The sequence below is a fragment of the Globicephala melas genome, chromosome 21 (assembly GCF_963455315.2).
Source record: "Globicephala melas chromosome 21, mGloMel1.2, whole genome shotgun sequence".
NCBI lineage: Eukaryota > Metazoa > Chordata > Mammalia > Artiodactyla > Delphinidae > Globicephala > Globicephala melas.
Window position 1 is genome coordinate 25,563,841 of NC_083334.1, and position 27,770 is coordinate 25,591,610.

Sequence of the window (27,770 nt, forward strand, 5' to 3'; positions counted from 1 at the left end):
TCTATGTTTAAATGATAAAAGAAACAGCTTTGCCATCCCTACTCAACAAAACTACAAGGGAGAGGACTCCCACCCCTCCTTGTCTTTAGAGGAATCACCCCTGTGGACAGCAGAGGGAGCCTGACAGAGCTGGGAGACGCTCCAGACGCCCCATGGTCTGCACTGATTCCCAGTCTGAGCATAAGACCTGCTGTTGCTTCCATATGTCCTTGCTTTATTTTTAAGTCTTTTAAGATTCTAAGCATTTTGCATTCTGAAGGTGGTATTGTCTGCCTTAGTAACTCAGACACCCAAATACAAATACTCCTAGACTCCCTTTCTTCTGATGCTCCCAGTTAATGTAACATTATTTAAAAGGGCTAATGGAAAATCTAGATCATTTGAAAAGATGAATATAACTGTTGACAAAGCTTGTGAAAGTGGGCTTTGCATCCCTGTCACTGTCCAAGAAGGTGTTTGAAATGAAGTCCACTTGTAGCTGTTTCTGTCACCTTCTTGTCATGTACCTGGAGAACGCATACATGAAAAGTATCTAGTACCAGTAGAATGCAAGTTAATCCACATTGCATATATTTCCTGCCTCAAAACACTTCAAATATCAAAAAGCTTAGTTTATCACCACCCTCCCCCTCCCTATTCCAGCAGCTCCGTCCTCTGGGATAAAGGGAAGTGGCAGTGTGCTGTTGTCATTCGTGTTCCAAGCCCTTGGCTTGGCTTCCCAAACATGAGATCTGTGAGGGGAACTTTCCTCAGACTGGAACCCCTGGCTCCAGGCTTTGCAGATGCTCATGGAGCTAAACACAACTCCAGGCAAGGCCCTGAGATAAAAGAGAGAGAGCCCCTCGCGAGGAGCATGTTAGACAGAAGAATCCAGAGTGACAGCTGAACAAAGTGTAGGCATTCTTGCTCAGGGGGAGGAAGACTGAAAAACATATAAGCAGCCACTGGATGAGATTAATGAACTTCTGACTGGGGAATTTGGCCCCCAAACTCATTTCTCAGCTCAGTGGGGATGGGAGCACATCACAGGCAGCTGACAGATGCGGGCAAGGTCCCGGGAGACGGTGGCGGCAGGAGCAAGGCCTGCCCAAGGCGGAGTCTTCCCTGTGGCCCCGCTCTCCGCTCTATTCACAGCTGGCCAGAGCTGGTCTGGGCCCCAGAAAGCCACTTCACCCCTTTTCCAACCTCCTTTCCGACTGCCAGCCCTCTTTTCTGATCTTGCTCCGTGTCAAAAAGAATTGCCCAAGGGCTTCCCTGGTGGCGCAGTGGTTGAGAGTCTGCCTGCCGTTGCAGGGGAGGCGGGTTCGTGCCCCGGTCCGGGAGGATCTCACATGCCGCGGAGCGGCTGGACCCGTGAGCCATGGCTGCTGAGCCTGCACGTCCGGAGCTTGTGCTCCGCAACGGGAGAGGCCACAACAGTGAGAGGCCCGCGTACGGCAAAAAAAAACAAAACAAAACAATTGTCCAAATCAATCTCCATCTTCTGCACCACTCTCCTCTTCCCCTATATGAACACGTATCACACTTTCTAGTACTTATCTATTATGCTGTTTCTCACCAGTATATTTGAAGTATTCCTTGAGGACAATGACCCTTCCACACGTACCTCCATATCTGCAATGCCTAGTGTGGTGCTTGGTACCTCGCAGGAGTTCACTGATCCTTTGTTGTGTGAGTGTTGACTTTCTAGCACAGAGACAAGCAGAGGGCTCGCTCTCTAGTTCGGAAGGCCCATGAGGGACGAGAGGAGCTGTACTGGTCACCACTCTAACCCAGTCCCCAGCAAAAACAAGCACCCAGTAACAGTGTATTGAAAATGGAATGTGTCTTTAAGATAATCTCTCCAGGGATGACTAACACTTCTGCACGCTCTTCACGGATGTTTCTCCGGCAACACTGGGTGAGACAGAGGAGGAGCTATGAAGTCGTGGACCACGAGAAATAATCCTTTTACTCCCCCTCTGCTATCATTCTGATTCTCTTTGGCCTCTGCCACGGAATCCGTACAGCACACACGGGACATCGCAGTGCTCTGCAGGTAGAAACACAACGAGGAGGCTCCACATCACACTGACACTGAATCAGAAAGCAACTGGTGTTACTAAACCTGAGCATCTCCAGGCCAGACAAGGATGGAGACGATTTCTATCGGCTAGAATCGGTTGAGAAGACTTAACATGAACATTCAGCCATATCCTCCACATGACCATCACGCCCCCAAGAGTTTCTAAAAAAATTTTATTGACATATAGTTGATCGTAAGACTTTTCACGTTGAAATGGAAAATTCTTATTTTATACATGGGAAGGCATCATTTTCTTCTGAGTTCATGAAAATTTTGTAGTGGTAATTCTAGTTTATGATGTAAGAATCTAACAAGGAAAGGCTGAGCTAATGAAATGTGAAAAGATCAAAATCCACACTGAGGAATCAAAAAAATCCTGTAGCTGACACTGGTTACCACACACAGCTACAAAATTGTTTTTCCTTGTGATGAGAACTTTTAAGATCGCCTCTCTTAGCAACTTTCAAATATGCTCTGCAGTATTATTAACTTTAACAACCATGCTCTCGGTTATATGGCCATGACTTACTTAAATAATCTAAAAAAATTCTCTAATCAAACTACTAAAAGAAACGTTAGAAACACTTGAAAATTTTGTAATGAGAATTAACACCACGATTTTTGCCTCTTTCCAGGATGCTGTGTTTATGAGTTAAATTCAAACAAGCTCTTACCAAGAAAGCAAGTCTTCATCAGTATAAGGCCACTCATATTAAAGGGGATATTTTAGGGATATTAAGTGTTTTGACTCAGCAGGAAGTTGGACAAAGAAGAAAGTAGTAAGGAAAGAGTGCTGGTACGTCAAAGGTGAATGGTCTTAAAATTCACTGGTAGACCACAAAGGAACTAAAAAGATAATCAGTGTTTTATAGGAATATTGAAGGGTTTCATAGGAATATTGCAGAGCTCAGGAGAAGCAAAATAGGTTGGCAGTTAAAGGAAAAGAAAACATGGGCTTCAGAAGTTTATTGTGGGCTCACTTGTAGCATGACCACTTATCCTGGTTTGCATGGAACTGAGGGTTTCTCAGGATGTGGGATTTTGAGTGCTAAATCCCAGAAAATCTCCGTCTAACTGAAATGGCTAATCACCCTACTTTCTAGGTCTAGAAGTTACTAGCTGGAGGACCTCATTCCAATTACCTCCCCAAACTTCAGTTTCCTCCCCTCTAAAATGGAAAGAAGGGACTGCTATGAAATTTTTTAATGTAAGTCTAGTTCCTGGGATATTCAAATTGTATTTGGTAATCAGTTTTACTGATAAAAGTATTCGGCAAGAAGATCAAAATCTCACCCAAACTCTATATTTGATATTGCACCCATCAAAGAAGGAACTTCTATGATTTTACTATATTCTTTTTCCCGTGGACAAGTATACACTTCACATTTTAAAATGTTTATCAATTCAATGTTGTGAAAAACTGTAAATCCTGTCAAATGCCTAGAACCTGAATATAGTTATTGATTTCTTTTAAACGTTTTTAGAAAAAAATGATTTTATGTTGATTCCAAAGGAGAGTAAATGTTCCCTCCTTCTGAAACTCCATGCATTGAGAACTCTTCAATGAGTCTGAAGCAGCCTAACATCGGAATATTCACTTTCTTTGACAATAGTGAACTACAGACAAATCTAGACTGATGTCGAGACACAAAGACGGAGATGGGGCGGGGCAGGGGCAGGACTGTGGGCCACCGGTGGTTCCATCAGATGCATGCCTGAGTTGTAAACAAGGCAAATCCTTTGGGTCAATATGAAAGATGTTGAAAGGTAGGGGCAGCTCAGAAAGGGTATTTCAGAAATTACCAAGCATCATGGTTCCAGGGACTGCCTGGGATCAGGGACCGGCTTTAGTTCCAATAAAGCACTAAAATCGGAAACAGGAATAAAAATCCTAGGGGCAGAGTTGTCAGGAGGGAGCAGGTTAGTACTGCTGGCAGCAAAGCAGGGTTGGGGTTAGGTAGGGCCTAACGTCATGGATGGAACCGGGTGGTTTCTGAAATCTGAGGTTTTCAAATGCTTTTCCTTAAAACTGTATTGAAATGCCATTAGTTATTTTTAATCAACTTATGAATTTCTGGGAGGATTTTAAAATCCCATTTCTAGTAATTTTTCATTTTTTGTGTGGAAGGATATGTGCTTCTTAACCTCATTTCAAATGCACTTGAGAAAACAAGCTGGATGCAGAAGAAAACTCCAAGTTCCTCCCTCCGCCTTACGTCATGCCTGACGCGACGAACGTGAAGATGATTCATGAGAGTGGACAAATTTTTAAAAATTGTATCTTGACAATAAAGTTGCAAATGATCTCAATAAGAAACAAAGAGAAGGCATAGCTAAAGAGAATAATGTCCTTGAAAAGGCATAGCTAAAGAGAATAATGTCCTTGAACAATGAAGTCTCTAGAAACTCAAATTCCAGGAGGTATATGCAAAAGGGAGTGCGGGGGGTGGGGTGGGGTGGGGGAGTGGGAGGATGCAGGGTGGGGGCGGCGGGGAGACCACATGCAAACAAAAGAGAACGAACTGGCTTGAATCTCTAAGAATGAAATTAAAGTACCTGAAACTCTCAAATAGCTGAGAAATGTCAACCATGCTAAGAGCGCAAACACACCTTTTTTTTTGTTGGTGTTATATTGAAAGTAAATCAAATAACAAGAAATATATTTATCAGCCACCTGGGCTACTGATGTAGTATTGACAGATGACAGCGAGGAGAAAAGAACTCAGTTTGGGGTTTGCGTTAGAATGCTTTGTCAGCAAGCATGATGTTTTTTCTGAAAAGGGTAGAATAAATATTGCTAAATGGGTAAGGTCTAATAAGGCAGCCCCTGGCATCGCTGAAGTGGTTTGGTTCCCTGACTGTGACGAAGCGAGAGAGAGGCGTGGACTTATACACACTACCAAGCGTAAGGTAGCTGGCTAGTGGGAAGCAGCCGCGCGGCACAGGGAGATCAGCTCGGGGCTCTGTGACCACCTGGAGGGGTGGGATGGGGAGGGTGGGAGGGATATATTATATTTAATATGCCTCACCAAGAGGGAGGGGATATGGGGATATAGGTATACGTATAGCTGATTCACTTTGTTGTACAGCAGAAACTAACACACCATTGTAAAGCAATTATACTCCAATAAAGATATTAAAAAAAAACCACATATTGTGGCGTAGTATTCCTCAAGAATGTACAGTATTTTGTGGAATTATGGAGACTAGATAAATGTGTTCCCACTTATCTAAAAAAGATGCAGATGGAGCTTGTCATTTGCACATACAAGGGGATGTGGAGAACACTAGGAGAAACCATGGGCCCCAACAAGAGCAAACCATACCCAAGTGATTTCACACACACACTCTCTCTCTCTCTCTCCCCCCACCCTATCAGATGATGAAATAAATGTTTCAGATGAATCCGAATTGCAGGAAAGCCTTTGACAAGGGCTCTCACTATATCCTTAGAGAAGAAATAGAAATGTCTAGAGAGAGAGAGACAAAGGGTAAACTCCCACTCACTGAACGACCTCACCAAAGAGAATAAATTAATGCATTTCGTCTGCATCGGGGAGGTCTTTTCAGCAATTTAATCAATAACAGATGGTACCACTTTGATCAGATGCACGAACTATATGTTGGAGGTGGTGGGGGGAATACCTAATACATTGAATAGCAGGTTCTTAATGTTGTTTTAGGGGGAAAGTACCTGGAAGTCATGTTGCTTTTTTGGGAAGAAAAAAAAAAAGCTAATTTAACTATTTTACTTGGTCAGTTGAGCACTATTAAATAGGTGGCCTCAGATGTAAATGTGTTAGGAAAAAGTATGAGTTAAATCCTGAGAAAATCCTATCAACTTAATTTATTCAGTGAATTAAAAAGAAATCAAAGGGATTAATTTTAGAAGTGTAGTCAGGAGAACTCCAGGTTCAATTGAAACATAGTCTGAAAGCACTGTATTGTACTGTTAAAAACAAAACAACAGGCCCAAAGTGGAGTCACTTGTGCTAAGCCCTATATCACCAAAACAAAGTTTAATTAAAGTTTCAACTCTTCCAGAAATGGAATTTTAAACCAGTCAATCAGGAACCATCTTATCAGCACTAGTTAAGTAATCTGCCTGTTAGACTCCCTTCCATCCCCTAAAGGAAAGTAACCTTGTAATAACCAACCTACTTTTTCACATAGTATAACTTCCTTGTTCCTGCTCCCTTCTGTCTATAAAAGTCTTTCATTTCGCACAGCTCCTCAGAGCTTTTTTTCTATCTGCTAGATTGGATGCTGCCGGGTTTGAGTTGATTTTTGCTCAAGTAAACTCCTAAAAATTTTTTAATATGACAGTTTATGTTTTAATATGCCTCAGTTTATCTTTTAACAATACTTGGTATCAAGCTTTTTTTTTGTTTGTTTGTTTTTTTAGGAGGAAGATTTTAAAGGACTTCAAAGTACCAGAAGTGTCCAATTATAGAAAGGATGGGTTTTGTCTGCACAACAGTAGAGAAAGGCTTATGGATTTTCACTAAGTGTTAAACACTAGTGTTAGTGCTGTGAGAGTGACGCTAGAATTCTGAATATGAACTTAGGCTCTGTTAAATAAATATATTAGTATGGAACAAAGGACATGATGGTACCCTTGATGCTACGCTGATTTGTCCTGTTCTGGGACCCACACACCATGAAAGGTATGGACAAACTAGAGTGTATCCAGTCGAGAAGGATCAGGTGGTGAAAAGACTCAATGATGAGGTCATATGAGGAATGGATGAAGGAACTGGGATTGGTTAGCAGGAGAAGAGCAGTTGCAGGGAGATTGTTGCCTTCAGTGACTTGAAAGCTGAACTTAGAGAAAAGGGGTCGGCACTAATTTATTGTCAAAGTGGACTGATGTACATGGGGCCGGGGGGCTGGGAAAGACTAGTGCTGAGTGAGGCCCAGAGCCAAGGGAGAAGAACCTCAAGGATGATCACTCTCAGAGCTGGCACAGGTTTTTTTTTTTTTTTTTTTTGGACTTTATGCAAAGTCCAAGGTTGCAATTTTTTTTTTTTTTTTTTTTAAATTTTTTGCAGTACGCGGGCCTCTCACTGTTGTGGCCTCTCCCATTGCAGAGCATAGGCTCCGGACGCGCAGGCTCAGCAGCCGTGGCTCACGGGCCCAGCCGCTCTGCGGCATGTGGGATCTTCCCGGACCGGGGCACGAACCCGTGTCCCCTGCATTGGCAGGCGGACTCTCAACCACTGTGCCACCAGGGAAACCCTGCAATTTTTTTAAAGGAAGTAGATGGTGGAGCCAAGGCACAAAATCAAAATAATCACAGAGAACTAGGAAGCCGATGACACAGGAGACAGAAAGTGGGCGTGATGAGGGCAGTGCGGCAAGTCAGAGGAATTTTAGAGCCACAAGGTGGCAGTGACTTTCCTTATGATTCCCCTGGCCGTACTCATGGACACCCCTTGCGCGTCTTAAGGGGCTAAAAATAAAAACACCCATCACCCCCACCTGCCTACACTTGAGTGAGAAAGGAGTTTCATATCCATAGTCTCAGCGTGTGAAACAGATGAGCAATTTTTGAAGTCTTGTCCCAAAGGGAATCAATTTCTAATTCAGAATATTATGGCAAAACCACCACCACAACAAAACAACATCAACAAACAGAACTAAAATCTAGTAGCCAAAAGAAAAGTAAAAACTAAGGTTCAGAGTCAAAATGGGGGGAGGAGCTGGGGGAGGCAATGAGCAAAGAGGATGCCAGTGAGCAGACAGGGAGAAGGAAGACAAGCCCAGAAGAAAGGAATCACTGTAGCAATAGCCACCGTGAGTTCTGACATAGTTTCCCCATCACTTGGAGGGACGTGCCATGTGCATTTAAAGGGGCCAAAGTTCTCAGGGTAGAAACTTTCCTTTCATACTTTCATATCTGAATTTGAGAAGATGCTTGTTAACCCAAATATACCTCTAATTGGTAAAATTTGGGGCAGCGTAATGAAGTGAAGGAGGGATTGGTTAATTTTTAGGCATAGTAGTCTTTTGGGCAGAGGTTGATCATTATTTTGAATGTTTGCACACACGTGTATACTTACACACATGCACACACGCATATATATGTATCCACACCAAGCTTGTAAAGGATATACAGAACGGTGTCTTTATCCTGCCCTTCTCCCAGGTAGGCAGGATTTTAGTAACCAGAGGAAGGATCTGGTTCTTAGCCTTGGAGACAATGGGGAAGTGCCTTGGCAAAAGACACACGAAGGAGAAAGCTTTTGTTCTTCTAGATCAGCTGTTCTCAAACAAGTATACAACAGAATCACCAGGGAAGCACAATAAACACACAGATCCCAGAGCCCCATCGCCACATATTTCTGATTCAACAGCTGATTTGTGTCCTTATAGGCCTATAGAGAACTCTCTACTCCAGTGGCTCCCGAACGTTAGCAAATACATCAGGATCACTTGGAGGGCTTGCGAGGCCCAGTCCCCAGTTTCTGATCAGTAGGTCTAAAGTAGGACTCAGGAATTTGTATCTCTAACAAGCTCCCTGGTGATGCTCATACTGTTGGTCCGAGGACTACATTCTGAGAACCACAGCTCCCTTTAAATCGTGAACCAGCTCTCCTGATTTCTGCCTGTATGCTAAGGGATTGCATCCCTGATTCAACGAGTGTCACTCAGAGATCTGAACTTGTAACAAATCTCCCAGGTGTTTCCTATACAAGGGCTATGCTGAGAATGCCAATTTAGGCCCTGTGTTCCTTCACTACATTTACAGTATTAACTTTCTGGTATAACTTGCACATACTTGCGATGCCAAAAATGGCTGTAATAGCAGAGGTCTGTCCCAGACCATCCTTACTGTCTGAAGCCCCAGGGAGCTCTGACCTCCTGCCTGCACCTGCTTGCTTGTAATTGCATAGGCCACGCGTAGACTGACCAATGAGTTTGAGTGAGAGTCCCCCAGTTCCACAGTTACTGTAAAATAACTAAATCTAACTAAAGAAACCAGTAGGAATCTCTGCTGGCATAGTCCCAACATTGATTTCAGGATTGGTCCTTGAAGGTTGGCTGGCAAGCCAGCGATCGCTGGATACCACAGAGGTGACGGTGGCGCTCAGGAAAGGACAGTCTACTAAGCTGTAGACTGACCTTCAACTGACCTAGAAGGTATCTCTTTAAAAGTAGTGGGGTCTTTTCTTGTTTATATATCAGGTGGCTGGCACATATGTCCCCATTCCTCCCCTTCAAGGAATTACCCATCCAGCTGTGTGGTCCATGGTTGGGCACATGCACATCTTCCACGGCTCATTTGTGGGAAGAAAGCAGAAATCCGGTACGTTTTGGGAACTCTGCTGGGGACGCAGGGACACCAGTAATGGCAGAAGCAGCAGCCCTGGCACTAAGCAGGCACAGCTTTGGGTAATGAGCTCACTGGTGGAGAGTTGGGCCACAGGGGTGACAGCCATTAAATCAATTGGTCATCTCTAGGTATAGGCCTTCCTACACTGTCCTCTGAAGGAAAAATGATGCTATTACTTTTCCCTGCGTAATCTGGTTTAATCTCAGCCTGTCAACGTTCTTACCATTTGATCCCCTTTTGGCCAATGCACACTTTCAGAACGGTGGGCTTCAAGCAAGGGATTTTATCTGAGATTGTGCCACAATCAACACCATGATATCACCAAGTTAACCAACCATCCTCTCCCAACCTAAAATCACAAGTTAAAGAACATTTAATAAATTCACAAGCCCATTCAATGGTTTCATAAATTCAACTGCTCTCTCCTCCAAGAAGGATCCCAGCTCTGCCCCTTATTAGTCTTGGCTTTGGGCAAGCTGAGCTCCTTTGAGCCTTAATCTCCTTGCCTAACAAAAAATAATGTTAGTACCTACCTCACATCATGGTATGAGGATTAAATGAGTTAACACATATAAAACACCTAGAACAGTATCTGGCATTTAGTAGCCACTTGGTAAATCTTTCTAGAAAACTTTTCCTAAATTATTACCAATGGGGGCTTCCCTGGTGGCGCAGTGGTTGCGAATCCGCCTGCCAATGCAGGGGACACGGGTTCGAGCCCTGGTCTGGGAAGATCCCACATGCCGCGGAGCAACTAGGCCCGTGAGCCACAACTACTGAGCCTGCGCATCTGGAGCTTGTGCTCCGCAACAAGAGAGGCTGCGACAGTGAGAGGCCCGCGCACCGCGATGAAGAGTGGCCCCCGCTCGCCGCAACTAGAGAAAGCCCTCGCACAGAAATGAAGACCCAACACAGCCAAAAATAAATAAATAAATTGATTTATTTATTTAAAAAATAAAATAAAATAAAATAATTTTTTAAAAAAATTAAAAAAAATTATTACCAATGGTATCCAGGAAGTAGAGTTCTTGGGTGACTCAGTAAATGGCTGGCATTGATGTGGAACACAATTTCAGGCAACTCACTGACGTATCAAGCAATGCAAAGGGGAAAAATTTAGGCTGCCACATTTAGTCACTTAAATACAAATAGAGTCATCTGTGCCTCCTCTCTCAGAGTTCTAGAAAACTGGAAAACCCCAATGACCACACACAATAAAAGGTAGAAGTGACTCAACTAAAGTCTGGGAATTCTCAAACTGAAGTCTTCTGGGAAGACCTGGATATTCCCAGCTTTCCATACTGAGGGGTTTTCCTCACACCCCTGACCTATTTGTAGAAACTCAACTGCAGCTTTGCCCTTTCATCTACTAGCAATGTATCCTCTTGAAATTTCCACTCAGGGTCTGACATTAATCATTTACCAAGTTCCCAAGTGACACTATGATGTCATCACCAGGTATATCTAAACACGATCACGGGCATCGTGGTTACAGGCAGTGACTGATTTTTGACTGTGCCCAGAAATGGATGCCCCCTTTCCAGTCAATACTAAGGGTAATGACTTTTTTCTCATTTAAAATTACCAGTGAGTTTCACTGAATTCTAATTGCTCAATTCCACTCTGGATCGTTCTGAGAAGCTTTATTCACATAAGCATAAGTGTGAAATATCTTGGTAGAGCATTCTTGCTATATGACCTTCAAATGACTTAGCTCAAAGGACAATAGGATGTTTACTAATAAGCCACATGGATTGCAAATTCTTGGAGAGTTAAATTGGATGAGAGCAGTAGCAGCTTGTCTCCTCCTGGAAAATTCCTGGTGAAGTGACATCATCTGAATTTGCCCAGCCAGCTGTCTGTGGATAACTCATAGACCCTAAAGCATTGTGGGTAGTAAGCTCGTATTAAGTAATTATCTGGAACTGAGCCTATTTGAAATAGTATTTGCATTGCCACTTTCATCCATATATTTCTGATGAGGAGCATTTTCGGTTTCATCCTTTATTTTTGCACCTCATATACACATTGGAGTGGATGGCTCTGGGGGCATTAGTTATATCGTGGGCTCAAACAAATGCTCATCCCTCATCATCTACTTGCTCATTTTGGTAGCGTAAAGCCTTGCTCGTTAAATCATTTCCCTAGCAAGTGCCTAATTTCGAGGACAAGTCACTGACTCGTGAACAATACTGCCACCCTCAGGGAGTCCTGGGAAATGCCTTTCAACGTGAAAAGTCATTGACATTGGTATGAGGCTGGAGAACCCGCAAGAAATAAATGAAACAATATTTGTTTGAGTCGCAAGCTGGGAAAGAAAGGACTATGTTGTTGAGATGTCCCAACAATTATGAGAAGGGTATTTTAGTTGTTTTAACAAAAGCTAAATGAAAGCAGGCATTTTATGAGAGCTTTTGGGGGTTTCCAGGAGAGTGGGATCAATGCATCCTCTCCAAATACTTGAGCAGCGACTCACAGATGAAATGTCAGCTGGTCACAGTTCCCTCATTGTGCGATACCCTCGCCTGAGATACATGCTTCACTGAGGAAGTTCCTTTTGTCACCGAGGTCACTTTGAGATTCCTCCCTCCCTCCCCGGTCTCCCTTTGTGGTTGAATGCCACCAGTGTTCTGATGACCACATGTTGCTATGTGATCAAAAGACATTTTTAACCCACTCAGTTGGGTTGCAAATTAATAGCAGCCCAGAGAAGCCCAGAAGAAAAATCTCTTTAGAGAAAAATCTTGATATTCAAATTCTGGAAGAAGGGCTCTTCTGTTTGATCTCTGAGCAGCTCAATCCTCAAACACCCAAAGAAGGCTCTGGAGCTATAGAATGGACAAGATTTGGGGTCAGCTCTCAGCAGGATGACTGACATCCTTTAAGCACATTGGGACGGTTTCCACGTTGTCAGGGACAGGCACGGCATCCGGGGAAAGCAAGTCATTAACAATCCCCCTTGCCACACTCGGCTTGCTCCCCGCTCTTTCTACTGCAATGGAAAATACGAGATGTTTAGGCAGGACCAGCACTACCTATAAACGGCAGTAGGAACCTGCTTACCAGGGACCAGGGAATCCTCACATCCACCCTCGATTCTGTGCCAGAAATTTCATTAAGGGGATGAGCTTTTACCTTTACCACTTGGTTATACTGTTTGCAAAGATTTTGTTTATCAAACTGTAGTTGAGTAATAACAGTTCTTCCTTTTATACATCAAAGACTGACAGAAATTCCCAGCAAGTCCCTGTTTTGTTTAGCTCATGCAGTATTAGCAGAGGTAAACACATGCTGTTTTATTTTTCAATGGAAAAACTGCCTTTATTGTGCCCCCAAAATCCAGGAACTACCAGATTCAGTTTTAGCTTGTCATGAACTCTTATCAGAATTATTCATGAAAGCAAGTTTTATGTCAGCATCAAGAGGACAGGACTCCAGAGTCCTAATGTGCTGGGAAGGGAATTTCTGAAAAGTAGAGAAGGAAGTGAGTTTTGGAAGGACTGAGGCCAAGAATAAAGGGACAGAGGACTAAAGACAAGCGTCACCTAGTTATATTTTCATTAAAGGACATTTTACACAGAGATCCTCTTAATTTCAGCTGAAATGGGTATTTAGAAATTCACAAAAATATCAGTGCCTAGAACAGTGCCTCACACATAGTAGATAGTCAGTAAATATTTGCAGTTTGAATTAATGGTGGTGGCAAGGAAGGAGTGTGGCGTTTTTGTTTTTATATTTACTGTGTGATGTTCTCTAAATTTGCCATAATCGAAAAATAATAAACTTGGTTTTTAAAAAGTAAGAAAGAAAATAACATGACAACTTAATTAGGAGAACCAGCATCCATGCAGCAGGGCATAAGATTTTCCCAAAGCAGAGCTTCAGTCCCGCACAGCAATAACCCCGGGTAACCCAGCCTGATAATTGTTGTCTTATTTTTTCTTTACTATTTTAAAAAATTTATTTATTTTTGGCTGCGTTGGGTCTTCGTTGCTGCACATGGGCTTTCTCTAGTTGTGGCGAGCGGGCGCTACTCTTCGTTGCAGTGTGTGGACTTCTCATTGTGGTGGCTTCTCTTGTTGCGGAGCACGGGCTCTAGGTGCGCGAGCTTCAGTAGTTGTGGCATGGGGGCTCAGTAGTTGTGGCTCACGGGCTCTAGAGCACCGTCTCAGTAGTTGTGGAGCATGGGCTTAGTTGCTCCGCAGCATGTGGGATCTTCCCAGACCAGGGATCGAACCCGTGTCCCCTGCATTGGCAGGCGGATTCCTAACAACTGAGCCACCAGGGAAGTCCCTAATCGTTGTCTTTTATCATATTTTTTAATCTTTGGAAATCACTGAGGCTCTCTATGTTGCAAAGCTATTAGAGAACAGAATATAATCTTATAATGCCAAATAATTAGCTTGAAATATGTCTGATACAGCGTTTTAGCTAAAGAATTAAGTATTATTCTGGAGAACTGGAGCATGCAGTAATGCTTAGAGTTGCAAAACAAAATGACAGAGTGGAGGGGAAAAAAGTCTCTTTCTTCCTTTATTACATTTGGCTCAGCGTATATATTGAAGGCCTGATGTGTTTGCTTATCCTAATGATTACACTGAATTCCATCAGAAGGCATAATTCAAAGCCTTGCTTTTTAAACGCAACTGGCCAAGGTCTCTGTATTCAGTTATCAATGCTCAAAACATGACAACTTTTCCTCTGTCTTTTGAATGCTGAGCAGAATCGCCATCACACAGGTGTCCCACTCACAGGAGGGTGAAGGTAGCGATTACTTGTTGACTGACACCTGGGTCAACATGAGCACATGCAGATCACCCAAGAAAACTGAGGCCAGAGGCTCACTTAAAATAAGACGTGGGGCTTCCCTGGTGGCGCAGTGGTTGAGAATCCACCTGCCAATGCAGGGGACACGGGTTCGAGCCCTGGTCCGGGAAGATCCCACATGCCGCGGAGCAACTAAGCCCGTGCGCCACAACTACTGAGCCCTCGTGCCACAACTACTGTAGCCCGCGCGCCTAGAGCCTGTGCTCCACAACAAGAGAAGCCACCACAATAAGAAGCCCGCACGCCGCAACGAAGAGTAGCACCGGCTCACCGCAACTAGAGAAAGCCCACGTGCAGCAACGAACACCCAACGCAGCCAAAAAATAAATAAATTTTAAAAATAATAAAAATAAAATAAAATAAGGCGTGAAAAGTGCTGCATAAGTGCTAGTGGTTGTGTTTATTATAAAGCCACTTGACAGATGATCATTGTGGAAGTGGGAAATGGTATCAGAAAGAGAGAATAGGAGGGACTTGGGGCCAGCGTCATCTGAGCTTTCTTTGACAGCCCACTTTCATCCATTCGTTCCATCAGTCAGCCAACAGCATTCATTCACAAATTCTTCAAATATTTATGGCGCATTACGATGAGCTGGGTTCTGGGGACAGACTGATGATCATGTAGTTAGAAGGCTTTGATTATCTTCCTTCTCAGAGGTAAAGATTCCAGCTGCTATTAAGAAACCAGATGTGCAGGGAGGTGAGGGGGCGGGGGGAGGGATTCATTTCTGTAAATGAATTGGGGCCAGATAGTCTTTCATAAACTCCCAACCTAGGACCTGTGCAGCTTTCCTGTATGAAAATTAGTAATTTTGTTTTATTCCCCAAAAGATATTATACTTAAGCTATTTCTAAAACTACTTCTTAGGTTGAAAGATGAAAATGGCTACGAGCCCTGCAAGATTTCCTTAGGCGCTGACACTGCCCATCTCAACTCTTCCCTGACTCACCTGCACAAGCTCCTGTTGATGCTCCACCTGACCACGTGATAAGGAAAGAGGAAGCTGAGGCCACCTTTTGAGTAAAATGCCTTAGGACTCTTTCTAGATTGGCAAACTTGTCTTTCCCTTCTTAGGTTCACAGATGCCACTGGGAAACCATGCGCAACCCAGAAGGACTGCTCACCACTCAGCTTGTAGCCCTGGTAAATTTAGCTGCACTGTGAATGTGCCCATGACAGTGTTTGAGTTCTCCAACTCCCAGAGTTTTTTGTTTGTTTGTTTGTTTGACAGTTTATCAGCTCAAACCAAACACTTAACAGTACTACAAACTCATCTTACTTGACTTTCTGTTACATATTTTTTTGATCTTATGCTGTTCTAAGCTGACATTATTTCTTGTATTTATTCTTTATCCTGAAAATAGAATGAATACCTGTTCTCTTATCCTCTCTTTTCATGTATGGTGAAACCGTATTTGATCATGTGCAGTAGTCCACTCACCTAATATCTACAATATTGAGGAAAGTTGGAAAGCTTTTCAGATTTATAGGTGTTGGAGTGATATGATTACAGAATTTCAGAAATAGCCTCTTTCCACTTATGGGGCTCGAGATGGAATAAGCTTTCAGAGTTGTGACAGAGATCGACTTTTATGAGAAGACATCCCATGCTTTATGGTCTTGAAGAAGAAATGTTGCCTAAGGTGAAGACAAGGTCAGTATTTACACCAAAGAAATATGCCTGAGGGTAAATATCTCTGTGGTATTTTCTCCATTCAAGAGTGTGACTATAAAACAGTAATTGTGGGTTTAGTTTCCTTTTAGCTGTATTAAAGCCCAAGGACTGAGGCACAAGGAGGGAGAGGTGAGGGAAGAGAGAGGAAGGATGAGTCTCCACAAGTTCTATATATTGAAGGAAGTGGTTCATCATTGAAGGCAGTGAATTGCCCATTGACTCAATAAGTATTTATAGCATGGACTTTGGCTCAGGGCCTGGGTTGGGTTCTAGAGATAAAACAGGGAATGAAGTAGAAATAGCTTCTTTTTCTCCTGAAGCTCTTGGCATAGTAAGGCAGAAAAGACACTGAAAATCATTGTAAATGGAAGGCTTATTATGAAAAAGGAAGTTGAGGTGGCCACTATGGGAACATAGGATAATGGGTCCTGACCTAATTGGAGGGGGGAACAGACATATGGCGGGGGGAGTAGAAACATCCTCCTAAGGAACTGAAGTTGTAACAGTGTAGCCAGGCAAAGGGTAGGTAGAGTCTGGGAGTGACAGAGAAAGAGAAGTTGAAACAGAGAACAGCATGCTGTTCTAGTCCTTTAGAGGGGTTGGTATACTGTTGTCCACAGGCCAAATGGGGCCACAGCCTGTTTTTGTAAATAAAGTTTTATTGGAACCCAGCAGTGCCTATTCACTTATGTATGATCTAAGGCAATTGTCACACTGCAACGCCGGAGTCTAGTTGTTACAAAAGAGACAGTGTGGCCTGGGAAACCTAAAATATTTACTACCCGGCCTTGTACCAAAAGCAAGTTTGTCAACCTCTAGTCTAGAGCAAGTGATTTAGTTACATTAGTAATACTAGATGCTGTAACAAACCACTCCAAAATCTCAGCTAGTTATCCGATAAAAGTTCCTCTCTCATATCACAGCTCTCTGAGCAGCTGACCTGGGTGGCTCTTGTCCAAGTAGTGAAGCAGGAGCTCAACTTGAGATTCTACAATCCAGCTGTGCAGATGGGGAGCAGAAAACAGAGTCAAAGATGTGAAATGCTTTAGGGGCCAGGTCTGGGAATGTTGCACATCACTTCCACTCCCATACTGTTGGTCATATGGTCCCACTGAAATCCCAGGGGAGGCTGAGAAAGGAAGTTTTCTGTGTGCTTGGGAAGAAAAGGAAATGCTTTGGGGAATACATAGCAAGCAATGCCTCTGCCACAGCAAACAAGATATATTTAAGGAACTGGAGAGACTTCCCTGGTGGCAGCGTGGTTAAGACTCCACACTCCCAATGCAGGTGGCCCGGGTGCGATCCCTGGTCAGGGAACTAGATCCCACATGCATGCCGTAGCTAAGAGTTCACATGCCACAACTAAGGAGCCTGTGAGCCGCACCTAAGGAGCCCACCTGCCACAACTAAGACCCGGTGCAACCAAATTAATTAATTAATTATTTTAAAAAAGGAACTGGAAAAAAATCCTGTGTGGTTGAATTTAGGTGGCAAAAGATGAGGCTGATATTTAAGCAAAGGCCAGATTGTGGGGGCCTCGTAAACCACAAAGACTTTAGATTTTAACCCAGGTCTGAATTACCGGTTGTAATACTCTGATGAGTTATGTCACCCAGCTAATCTGGTTCTCTGCTTCTTCATCTGTGAAAAGAAGATGGCACTACCTACTTTACAGAATTGGGTGGATACAAAGACATAAGGTATGTAGAGCTCTTAGACTGTCATATAGCTAGCATATAGTAAGCATGCAATAAATTGTAGTTATTACTATCAAAACAGAAGAAACACCCACCTCCCTTCCCCCAAACCAATCTTTCCCACCCACAGTCCCCAAACTGCAAGAAGACTCTGCTGAGTATCATCAAGCCTTATCCCATAAGAAAGATAATTGAGGGACTTCCCTGGTGACGCAGTGGTTAAGCCGCCTGCCAATGCAGGGGACACGGGTTCGATCCCTGGTCCAGGAAGATCCCACATGCCGTGGAGCAACTAAGCCCACATGCCACAACTACTGAGCCTGCGAGGCACAACCACTGAGCCCACACATCTAGAACCTGTGCTCCACAACGAGAGAAGACACTGTGATGAGAAGCCCACGCACCGCAACAAAGAGTAGCCCCCCACTCGCCGCAACTAGAGAAAGCCTGTGCGCAGCAACGAAGACCCAACGCAGCTAAAAATAAATAAATAAATAATTTTTTTAAAAAAGAAAGATACTTGAAACACTCGGAATCATTTTTCTACCATTTCATTGGCCTCTTCATATTTGCTACCATCTTTTCAAGGACATATTAGCCTAGAGAACAATCAGGTTCCCTCAACCCAGAGTAACTATTTTGTGAACTAAAATAATTGCTTTCAAAAATTCTTCCTCCTTCCTGAATCCAGAGAAGATGTCTAATGAAGCCCAGAAAATACATGTGTGTGTGTGTGTATACACACACACACACACACACACACACACACACACACATAACTGAATCGGGCAAGGTTGGAGTGATAAGACCCCAGCTCATCACATACACCTAACACTCCACACCTCTATTCCCATCCAAAGGTTATCGGCCTCAGAGTCCATCTTGGCCTTCATACTTCCTGAATCATTTTAAAGAAATGCTCCTGGCCCAAGGTCTCCATACTCTGGAGGAAGAAGAGTTTTTCCCGAGTCAAGAAAATACACTGAAAACAAAAAAGGAAAGATAGAATAATGTGGAGAAATAGCAAAACTTTTTTGAAAAATAAGAGAAATGAGAAGGGATGGTACAAGCAAATATTAAAATATTTTATGGAGCTATGGCATGGTACTTACAGAAGAAGAGATAGACATCAATGGAGTAAAATACAAAAGTAAGAGTTTAATATTTGCAACATTATTCAATGAGGAAAAAGGAAGCTCATAAATTAAATTATAGTAGTATGTTATTATAAATTTGGAGGAAAATATACCCTCACACACATACACACACACATGCACACACGCACATGCACAGGAAGCCGGAATGTGTAGTGATTAAGGTAGCAGCATCTATAGTCAGCATGCCTGGGATTAAATCCTAGATCAATTTATTTAGTTGTGTTATTTAATCTTGCAGATTACACAATCTCTTTGTGCTGAGTTTTCTTTGTATATTCAGTGGGGGTGATAATGTTCACCTATTAATGATGAGGACTACTGAGTTAAAACATGTCAATCACTTAGAAGAGATTCTGACACACAGTAAGCACTCAATGTATTGATATGTTAGTCATTGTGATGGGGGGAAATCATAATAAAAAATTCACTTTCATTTCCTCATATTCTACTCTACATTTATTTTGTTGTGTGATATGAATACGGTTCTGAGTGATTAAATAAATGAACAAGACACGGACCTGTCTCTGGAGAGGGGAGCTTGCAATCTAATATCAGTTAGAAATGTGTCTGCTCATTCTTTTCCTTCAAAGGCGAGTTTTGGGGCACAATTGGAGTTGCCCAGCACAGTTCAAACATATTGCAGACCTAATTTCTTGTTCACATCACTGGAAATGCATTCTGCAATAAATTCGTTTTGTTCTATATATATGTTGTCATTCATCATTGCAATACTGTTCTTGTGGGAAAACAGATTATGAATAGTGTAATAACTATGACTAATAATAAACAAGGCTATTTGTGTCTTGCTCTAATGGAAATAAATCAGCCAGAAGTGGCATTCCCAGCTCCACCTCCAACCCCCAAAGAGAGTTATCTATTACTGGAAAGTATCCGAAATTTTAAAAATTTGACTGCCTCTCCCCAAATCAAAACAAATTACAGCAACACTGCAGAAGATTTCCAAATATTTCAGTATCTTTGCAGAGAACATAGGATACGTCCCAACACCTAGCTCCGTGATTCATCAAGAATCTGTAGCAAGTAACACATTGAGATATCCTCCTTCCGGCTTTGACTCTCTTTCACTTTACTTTAGTACCCTTTACGCTGTTACTTGACCAGAACAATTGTTCCCTTGGCATTAGGGAAACAACTCTTCCCCATCCTCTGAATTTTGCTGGGAGATGAGCTTCTGAGCCACATCACCTGTCCTTCCATCAAGTTTATGCTCTTTCTCTTGAGGACTCCAAGGTGGGATTCAGGGTAGTGAAGAGAGCAGAAAGCTAGGTTAGTGGGCTAGCGGGGAAGACCTTGCCTCTCACCCAGCTCATCATTTTCTGGGCCTCGGCATCCTTGTGCTGAAAGGAGAGGGTATCCTTTTTAAACCATTCCCGAATTTGGCACCCTGTGAAATGAACTTTCTGCACATTTTCATCCTTAGCCTGAACATGGGTCAATCATTTGTCCAGCTATCTATCAATACTTTGGAAGACTAACCCTCACCCCAGTCCATGTAGTCCTCTCTGAGTGAAAGTCTACCCAAGAATTTACCTCTCCCAGTTTCAACATGGTCCTAACATCACGTTGCCTTGAGTCCCAGTCTGCATGTCTTGATATCTCTCCATTCACTCTGGAACTGCTGTGGCAAGATAACTGGTAACTTTCAGCTAGTCACTCAGCAACTCTCCTAGGAGTCTGTTTCCCATTTAAAAATAAAGATAATATCACCTATTCTCAATTCACAGGATTATTATGACTTGGGGAGAAAAAGTGAATGAATTGTGAAAAGTGCTATATTACAAGTGAAAATGAAATGGGAACCATTATTAGAATTACTTTCCCTAAAAGCTGAAAGGCACCTATCAGCCACATAAGGATGTATTTAATATTATTATTATTATCACAGAATTAATAACATTAAATTCTTGTTGCTCTTAGGGTTTGAAAACTTATTTTATGCTTTGACTGAGTATTGGAAATCTACAAACGCTATGGCCTGACACTGACTAAATGTGCCCTATTGCTTTCCTATACCAATCCTCTGAGTGGCTGGCCATACTTGAAGAAAATTGCCTTTGCCTTTTAATGTAATTATGCTGCAATTACAAAGTGCATGTAATATTGCTAAGGCTGACCTTGTAAATTAAAAATATCCGTTTCTCATTGCAGAAAAAAAAACTAACCAAACAAAACATACCAAAAACATGGCATGATTCTGAGCCCAATGAAATGTTGATGGAAATCCCATCTCTCACATTTTTAGTGGTCACCTTTCACCATGCCAAATTTATCACTCTCTCTTTGTTTATATGCTCTTGGTTTTGTTCACAAACTTGTCACACTCTTTTCACATTATAGGATTAATTTTCCTCCTTCTTTCAACCTAGGAAGGAGTGAATTGATGCAAGCTTATCAATAAAATAATATTTGCAAATGAATTTATATGCATCATTGAATTGCAATTGATTTAACTCTTCCTATCTCTCTCCTCTTTGCTGCCACACTCCTTCAAAAAGTATTCTGCAAGAGCTTCCCAAGTGCTTCTTGGAAAGGTGACCCAAAGGTCATCAACGACCACATAATTGACAGATTTAATGATCTCTTTATCATACCTATCCTACTTGATCTGCAATTTTTGATATGAATGACCACTCCTTCATTCTGAAACTCTCTCCTCCCTTGGTTTTCTTAACAGGCATCCACTTGCCTAATGCCCATTCTACCTCACCTTCTTTGGTTTCAGCAGGCTTGCATTTTGTGGGACAAAAAAGGAATCAATGAGTCCCCCACTTATGGAGGGTCAGCCCAATCTCTATATTCTATGCTAGTGATCAGTTCAGAAACCCAAGCATAATGCAACCAGGATATGGAATTCCACTGGCCAGAGAGATTGGCTCAAGAATAGGTATGTCAATCCAATGAGAGGTAACTGCAAGATTGATGGGAATTGGGAAAAGAAGTTCCCTCCCTTTTGAGATAGAACTGGAAGAAAGTCCTTGGCTGTACGTGGATGGGAAATCTGAAACTGCCACAGCCATCTTCCTAGCAGTCCAGTGATGAACCCACCACCCAGAGGAGGACATTTCTGAGACAGTCAGAAAGAAATGGAGCTGGATTTGTGCCTAAAACACCTGCTCTCTGTTCTACTTACCTCTGGAGTTTGGGGATGTTATTGTCGTCAACTGAGCAGATAAGTCTACTTGACCATAATAGTCATTTTGAGTTTGTTTGTTAATAGCAGCTGAAAGCATCATGACTAACACGATTTCCACAACACTCTTCCCTTCACTGTCTTCCTACCACACAAATAATCCCTTCTAACCACGTCTTATACTAGTTCCTCTCTTCCAGCCATCCCTTACATATGTCTTATACTAGCTCCTCTCTTCCAGCCATCCCCCAGAGTTCTGTTCTTAGACTTTTCTTTCTTTATTCTCTTTACTCAACTCTCACCTTCTTTAATGACTCCAAAATCAATAACACCAGCCCAGACTTTTCTTCTGAGCTCAAGACAGATTTTCAATTACTTCCTGTGTATCTTCTCTTTAAATGTTCCATCACGGGTAAGCTGAATATCTCTAACACCGCATGCAAGCTTTTCCCCTACTACCCTTTTCATGTATGTCATAGCCTAGTTATACAGCATCACCATGACTCTAACCTTCAAAACCAGAAGCTTCATCTTCCTCCTTGGTTGCTCCCTGTTTATTATCCTTCACAATCATTACAAGGTCCTGCCAACTCTAAGCTCACAAATAGCTCCTCCTTCTTTGTAGGGCACACCCCCCTATTGGCCAAGCTCATTATCTCATCATTTTCATCTGAACTTGACTTTAGCTGTCCTTTCTCCTCCAGTCCATCCTCTACAGTGCTACCAGTTATTCCTCTTAAATGTAGACCCATGTGAAAGTGTAAAGTGTCATTTCCTTGCCTAACATTATGCAACAGATTCCCATTACCTGCAGAATAAAGCTTAGAGAACTCAGCTGACGCTACAAAGCCTTCCCCAATGACATCAGAGCTGACCTATTCAATCTGACCCTCAATCACTCCCTACAGATTAAGCCAGTCTTTGATATCCCCCAAATAAGCACAAACCTATCCTATGCCTCTCATTTCCTTCTGCCTTGAATACTCTTCCCTTGTTTCTGAAGCAGGTGTATTCCTGCTTATCTTTCAAGGCCCAGATGAAACTTCATCCATTCTAGAAAAGTTTCCTGAATTCCCAGGCAAATTTCACTACTCCCTCATGTTTTACAACTCTAGGAACGTAACATTAACAATGCAACATAAGCTATAATAGACTAATGTTCATTAACACATGCTACACCTCCCATGGTTTCTTAAACCTCCCCTGGTTTCTTATGAACCAAGGTTTTTGGTTTTTAAATTTTTAGGAGGCACTGCATCATCTGACACATAACAGATGCTCAAAAATTATTTTTCAAATGAAAGAATGAAGGGGTATAAAAGGAAAATCACAGGATTAGTGGGTTAGACATAGTGTAACCTCCCTAGATTCAGTTTCCTCATCTGTAAAATAAGACAGGTTTAGATGAACCTATGTTCTTCTTCCTGCTTTAAAACATTCCTGGACTTCATGAAAATATTACTCAGAGCAACCCAGTGATTATTTCATGATAGAATAACCTAATATTAAATCTCACAAACTATACTCTGGTCAATCAAGTATGAATTCAAAGACGGAAAGATTTTTTTTTTCTTTTTCTTAAAATGTGTTCTCCAGTTGCTGGATGAAATGTGTTAGTTCTGGAAAGAAGCCAATTCTAGGCTTGGGGAAGAGTTAAGAGCCAATAGAGACATTACTTTTAATTATATTAAAAGCATCTTGTAAATTTCCCATCAGTTATAACATAATTTCTCTCCATTAATCATTGAAGGACAAGTGTTGGTAGTTTGGCCTATTGGGGCTACAATGTGGATATAGAATATTATCTGAATCTCTTCAAGTCTTGTCAGTCTAAGAGACACAAATACACAAACATACAAGTACACACACACACATATATACACACAAACACATATACACACAAACACACACTCAACCAAAGAAAGATAGGGTTTGAAATTAAAAAGTAGTTTGATGTAAGGAGGGGGAAAGTGGGTGAGAATACATCGATAGGACATTTGGGGTAAGGGATTCAAGTCAACAATGGACGCTAATCATAGAAACTGAAGTCAGCTACACACTTCTTCTTTGGGGCCAAGCAGGGGGATAGGTAGCAAGGTCAGGCTGAAAAATCAAGTCACAAGGTCTAATTCTGGCTCTGCCATTAACATCTTCTGTGACCTTGGTTAAGTCAATTCTTCTCCAGGATCTATTCTTGGACCAGGTTAGCCATGCAAAAATCTACCTATTTATTGCAGTGTGGTTCCTCCTAGAATTAACCTTCACTGACGTGCACTCTCAATGATATGCTTGGTTTTTATGAAAGGCCATTACAAAAAAAAGAAATAATGTAAATTATTCTGGGTGTTCTAATAATATGAATTATTTTACTTCTAATACAAGTATAAATCTATACACAAGCACTGGAGATGATATTTATTTTCTCTTTATGAAATTTCCACATGAAAAAAATTCTCATAGAATTTCATTGGAGGAAAACTGCCTCTTCTTCCTGAAACTTACCACAGCAGTTATATGTTAGTATGTTTCACATTTTTCCTGCTACCAGAATGCCCAAAGCCTCTTTTTTCTTTCTCTTTTGACTTAAACTCTAACAAAAATAATATAGTCTTATTATATATATATAATTCTGCAATCCAAAGTTAATCATATTAACATTTTAATACGCGCCCATTAGGTTTTCTTGTGGGTAATTTTGAGATCACTCTACACATGCGATTTTGTGTGCCTCTTTTTTTGCACAATATCATGTTAGCATTTTCCCGTATCGATAGCAAAATTGCTTCATGGGGTTTTTGGTTTTTGTTTTTTCATTTTTAAAAATTTATTCTATGCTTATTTTAGTTTTGTTTCCAGGACAGTATCAGTAAATTTGGTTGAATAATTCTTTTGGATATAGCATTTTTTCCCCATGTCCTTGCTAAATTTGTTATTTTCTGGGTTTTTTTAATTAAAGTACAGTTGATTTCCAATGTTGTGCTAGTTTCTGGTGTACAGCAACAGCAGTATATGTGTTCTTTCTCATATTTTTTTCCAGTATAGGTTATTACAAAATATTGAAATATAGTTCCCTGTGCTACCCAGTAGGACCTTTTTGTTTATCTCTTTTATATATAGTAGTTTGTGTCTGCTAATCCCAAACTCCTGGGTGTGGACCTGCCTCTCAGCTGTACTCTTCGGCAGTCCACCTCTAGCTATCTTAGAATAAGCCTTCTCAAGTGATCTCCATCGTGTGTTGCCCCAAGCATGGACATGGATTCAGCCATGAATTCCAAAACAGAGCTGAGTCCAGGCTGTCGCATACTATACAATAACCTTTGGCTGAAAGCTGGGTGAAGACATAAGGGGGTTATAACACACACATGTGTACAAACACACACACACACACACACACACACACACCCCTTACAGAACCACCTTCCCTTTTTGCCCCCACCTCCCAAGATGCCAGCACTAGGCAACCAGCGCCTCCTCTTGGGAAATCTGGGAAACACGGGCCTCTCCTTCCAACTCAGAGACCCCAGGACCAGCTGAGCAGTGGCCCCTCCTCGGAGGTCTGACTTCCATCTCCATGGGGCTCCTCCTTTAACGATTTAAATTTTAACTATTCCAACCTCTTCTCCTTGTGGCCTCAGCCCTAGAGGTGATAGCTGCTTCTTTTGGTTGCTACCCCCGTGAAACCCTTTAGGTCACTAGTTAACAACTTTCGGCCTAACTGATCATTCTTTCTGTGAAATTCTGTCAGTCAAGGAACTGTTCTGGTTCTGCCTCCTGGCTGGGCCCTGACTGAAGAACGGCAGAGTTGAGATTCAAACCCACGCAGGTAGGTGTCAGAGGCTCTGGCCCACCACCAGGTAGGGAAAAACACAAACAAAAAGTAAAGCAAGTATTTTCCTTCCGCTGTCATCACCGGCCAGCCTCTCCTCACCCGGAATCTCAGAGACGCTATTTCACCCATGAGAGAGGCAACTTTTGACCAAACTGTGGAGACCAGTTCAGCGCCTCCTTGCTTCCAGTCCAACACAGGATCTGGGCCTTAACTCTGCAGAACCTACAGGGTGTTTTTCCAGAACAAAAGAAGCGTCAGCCCTCAAAGTGCAGTCAAGGCTCCAGCTCTAACAACATACGGCAACAGTGACATTTTGAAAAGAAAGCTGCCGTTTTTCTTAGGTTTCACATACCTGGGCCCCAATTCCTTAGGGGAGTGCAAGGGCAGTGGCTGTGCTTCTCAAGAGCCTCTTCAAGGGGAAACACACTTTGAAGCACAAGATGTGATAAGTGGGACAGCCTGAAACGGGGAGGCAGAGACCTAGTCCCACCACACCCCACCCTCACTCCCCCCAAAGCAAACACTCGTGGTCACGGCAGTTTTCCCTGGAATATTTACTCAATTCATTAAAGCTGCTTTGGCAGCAAATAACTGAAATGAAATGAATAATTCAAGCTAGCTTAAGCACGAACTTGGGTATTTGAACTCAGTGGTGTATCACAAAACCTCAGGGCAGATTTGAACGCTGCCGGACTTAGAAAGGGATGAGAAACAGGCACTAAGAACGCGGCTGGACTCTTTTCCCCCTCATTTTCCCTCCTGATGCTCTGATTTTTTAGGTCCATGTCATTCTCTCTCTTCTCACCAGCTTTTCCAGCACACCTCTGCTCTTACATGAGTAAGCCCGCTTATGGGTAAGTCCCTAGAGGGACTAAACCTCTCTCTGGGTCCTAGGTCAGGGGTCCACTCCTGTTCCAATCTACTGCTTAGGGGGTCAAGTTGATGTTTTACAAAATAGGGAGCCACGTTCTTTATTTGGGGAGGCAGTAGGCAGGAAAGGAGCGATCAGTAATTCAGCTAGGCTCTCCCTCTGACAGTGAGATTTCCACTGTTCTTATCATGAATATCTAGTGCTTATCTATTATTCAATTCCGTGGCAGATATTAATTTTTAGGAAAAGAAATCATTCACTAACTGTCATCAGCTGTAGTCTTCCAAATGCTTAAAGAAAATTAAATTTCTAACTAATACTGGAGTCCGTGATACAGCCACCTTGCTGCAAAAATTAGGGAAGGACAAAACAGAAAGTATAACAGAAGAGGAAAGGTTTACCAAGGAATTAGGTACCCTGTGGGCATAATAAACGTTAAGCCAGATTTATTGTTATTATAATAGGTACGATAGCATAGTCTCACTAGTAAAATACTTAATATGATTATAATGTGTATAGCACATAATATGGCAAAGACCTTTGGGTAAGGCACGAGGGAGGGGGGTAATGGTAATCATGTCCTTGCTGAAAACCCCCCTAGGGGCTCGCATCGCTGAGCAAGAAGAGACCTATCCCCTGGGGGCTGTTCCCGAGGCCCAGACAAGGGCACAGGCCATTCTGAATGACTGAGTCTCCCAGCCCTGGGAGTGTGTTCTTCAGGCCAACTTCATTCATTTCCAACCTAGGCCTCCCCAGCCACCTCTTCTGCCTCTTAGACCTACACACCCCATCGGGCACAGTCGGCACCCTTGGGACGCTGTTTCATCACCAGGTGGGACCTGGTCTGCTCAGGTGAATCCGCCTTCCTTACCATATAACCCATCTCAGTGAGGGAACCTGGCGGCTGGCTGCCCCCCGGGTACACGGGCACAGTTTGGAGCCATCTACCCCAATGCCATTCCAGCCCAAGTAGCATCCTCTCAGATCCTCACATGTTTTATCATATGACTCACCTGCTTCATCCTGAATGAACACCTGCACAGCTCCCTTTGTCTCGGCTTCTCTCATCAGGGGCAGGAGAGGTGACAGCTGTCAGGATAAAGATGAGGTGACAAGTTAGACTGTGAGGGACCTCCCAGTGCCTGAACTCAAGTCCCAGCC

General features: G+C 42.5%; 1 protein-coding gene across 17 annotated transcripts in view; it reads right to left on the reverse strand.

Moving 5' to 3' along the window:
* Positions 1-27,770, reverse strand: part of FUT10 (fucosyltransferase 10) — a 362,801-nt gene that overhangs the window by 200,171 nt on the left and 134,860 nt on the right. For all 17 annotated transcript variants that reach the window (XR_011377110.1, XR_011377117.1, XR_011377116.1 and 14 more), the window contains exon 6: positions 27,623-27,698. The gene's annotated coding sequence lies outside the window, so the exon portion shown is untranslated. The remainder of the gene's footprint in view (positions 1-27,622; positions 27,699-27,770) is intronic.